Source organism: Rousettus aegyptiacus, unplaced genomic scaffold, assembly GCF_014176215.1.
Source record: "Rousettus aegyptiacus isolate mRouAeg1 unplaced genomic scaffold, mRouAeg1.p scaffold_m13_p_3, whole genome shotgun sequence".
NCBI lineage: Eukaryota > Metazoa > Chordata > Mammalia > Chiroptera > Pteropodidae > Rousettus > Rousettus aegyptiacus.
This window is the reverse complement of record NW_023416306.1, coordinates 170,820,249-170,823,503: the sequence shown is the minus strand read 5'-3', so window position 1 is coordinate 170,823,503 and position 3,255 is coordinate 170,820,249.

Below are 3,255 nucleotides of genomic sequence, written 5' to 3'. Positions count from 1 at the left end.
CGTCGGCCGCCCGCTCTGGCCGCGCCTCCTCCCGCCCTCCGGGCCGGCGCTCCGCTTCCCCCTTCCTCTTGCGCCTCCGCCTCCTTCCACACAAATACCAACTCCTCACCCCGATCCCAGATCTCGCCGCCGCCGCCACACTCCGCTCGGGCTCGGCCTCGCGAGACTTCCGCGCTGGCCTCGGCCCGCCCCGCCTCGCTCTCACTCGCCCGCTTGCCCTCTCGCTCCTCCTCCTCAGCCAATCGATCTGCCTGTTCGCTGCCGCGGCCCCGCCCACTCCCCGAAGCTCCTCCTGGATTGGGGCCGAAGGGACGGCCCCGCGCGCGCTGGCTGGCCCGCGGCGCGTGACGTCAGCACGGCGCCGCCGCCGCTATTGCGCGGCTCTCGTGCTCCGCGGTGCAACAGCGGCAAAAGCTGTCGCCCCAAGCCCGGGCCGCACTCGGGAGCGGGGCGTCGCCGCTGCAGCCGTAACCTCAGGAGCTGGTGAGCGGTGCACGCGGCCCCAAGCGCCGCGAGGGAGGGAAGGCGGGCGGGCCGAGCGCGGGGTTGGGGTCCGCGCGGGGGAGCGGTCGGCGCGCGCGGGGCGGTTGCGGCGCCCCAATAAAGTCTGTTTTGACGAGAAACGCCTGCGATTCCTTTTTCACGTCGGACGGCGTGTGCTTTTGGCACCTGGTTTCGGGCGGGTGATGGTGCTGGGGTCAGTGAGGAAGGCCAGGCGAACAAAGGCGGGCAGGCGGGCAGCAGCAGGAGAAAATGTCCGCCAGCGGTCGCGGTCCCGCTTCGCCCCGCTGGGCCCGGGGGCCGGGCGCAGTTTGGCCGCGCGGGGCGGGTGGGCGGAAGCGGCGCGCGGAGCCCCCAGGTCCACCGTTGGGAAGATGTCCGTTATCCTTTTGTGACCCGCGGAAACCTGGGGTGGAGCCGTTGGGTGCCTGCTCCCCGGTAGATCTTGGAACTCGGGATCCCGGCCGCTCGGCGTGTGTCGGCTCTCAATAGCTTCCTAACATTTCCTTCAGAGCCTCCTACTCTTCGCTGTCCAGCGAGTCATTGTTTCCCTTGGCCACTGTCTTCACTTATTTCTTCCTTTCATAGATGCTCCTCCTTATGCCCACCAGGCTTTGCATTTTTCCCTTCGATGAAAATCCCAGTTTTCCCGCCTTGTTCTTTATCATACCTGCAACAGAGCTTAGATTTTTCCTAGCACGAATTAGCGCCAAATTAGACGTTCCTGAATAGTTAGATATATTGCAGCGAACTGGTTTTGTCCGTATTAAAGCAATAGAAATAAAGATGTCCTGATTTCTAAGAAAGTCAGGAAAAACTGAAAACTTGGGGAGCGTGCGTCTTTGTTGTTCTCTTTTGGCCAATTTAACGCCCGAGGGTGTTGAAGTGTGTGCATTCTCCACGTTTACTCGTCTTTGGGGGTAGTGTTCTTGCCATTGATGCCACTCATTATTCTGAACCGTAGTACATCAATCTCAGATCTAACTTGTTAAAATAAGTGGGTGTCTTTGAGAACATATTAAGGAAAACTTTGTGCATTAAGAAGTGACTTGATCAATCTAATTTAGTCTCTTTTTTTCTAAATGGCATTGGACTTGATTTTTGAGAATGTTAGTGTAAAACGTGAAATATAAGATCATTTTCTTTTTGAATCTTGAGTTTTAAAACCTGAGTAATTCCCCTTGGAGTTCTGCACCCACGCAGTTTGGCAAAGTCATATCTGTTGAAATAAGTCATTTCTGGCTTTCATAGCTTATAAATTCTGCATAAATGTTTCACAAATGAAAAACAGTTGTGGGAGAATTTTTATGTGGCTTAATTTCATTTTCCCCACTCTCTAGTAATTGATGGGAAAATGTCTTTGCAAGTCGTTGATACTTCCTTGTAGACACAGGGAAAATGGGGGAAGTACCCAATTAGCCTAGTTTCAAGTGAAGAAAGCGGAAAAAGGTTTTTTTTAACTGTCAGAAAGGGTGATAGGTGTGAGAAAGCACTGACATGCCCCAAATTGGTATGCTAGCACCTGCTCCATGAATAGCTTTTAAAACTTGCTCTAAAGCAGGTGACTGGTTAGACCTTGAGTTTTCTGTGGTGGGAAGTATTCTTGTCTTCCACTCTGTAGCTGTGCAGTTATCTTATGACTAGACCTGCAAAGACAGGTAGTCTGCAGTTTTGGCCTGCCTGCACTTGCTGCTAAAGGCGAAAGTTGATGTAAAGGACAGGTAAAATTGTGTTTCAGAGCCATGGGTTTAAGAGGTGGGGTTAATTTCACTACTTCTGTTTGGGCAGAATGAATTGGGCCAGTGAGCATTCCCTCTGAACTTCTGGAGTCCTTTTGTTTTAGCAACAAATGATTAACGTTGCTTAACTAATCTGATGTTTCTCTTAAACCAGCTTCCAAGGGCCGTGGCTGTGTCTGTTGACAGCTCAGTGCCTTGCACGTGGAATTATTGCTTGCTTTTTAGGTCATCAGAAAATGAAGTGGAAAGCACTGACAGGAGTTCCATGTGACAGTGGTTGGCCTTTTCAAGGTCTCAAGTTCCAACTTTGTATAAAGCTTTCAGTCTACTGTAGAAATGAATAACAACTATGGAAGAAAGTAGGACATTGAAGAATCACAGGAGCTGTGCAGAGCTTTCTAGACTCTCCAAGAAGTCAGCTCACTAATGACTGAGGAGATGGGATAAATACACTGCGAAGAATGTGTGCTTTGGCCACCCGATCAGGCCAGCAGCAGGCTAAGGAGGAGGGCTGTCAGCCACAGCCCTAGCTGTCTCCCCACACCCCTCATTTGCTGGTTCCTTTGCTGAAACCTCCATTCAGGGCTCCAACTACGTTTTAAGAGCACATGGTTTAGAAAAGGACACCTGTGGAGTTGGCGAAGGGTGGGAGAAGGTGGAGGAAGAATAAAGGGTATGATATGAGTTAAAAAGATGCCTGGTAGCTCTTTCCCTGCTTCTTTCAGAGAATTTTCTTATTTAGTGACTTTTGGGAGGCTAACAAATCTGATTCTACCATTTCTATTTCTAGCAGGTTGGGAAGGATTTCGAGCATTGAACTCATGCTAAATAATTTCCCTTACCACAAGCTAATTGAGTTGCCTCATGAAAGTGCCTTTTGGTTAGTTCTACCGTCTAGTTCTTTTGAAGTTACTCCCAAGTAGCAGTCAGTGTTCTGCATCAGTTACAGTATGGAGAATGTTCTAACTGGCAGGACCAGTCCAGTCTCTTCAAGGGAAACCAGCTGAAGGCAGCT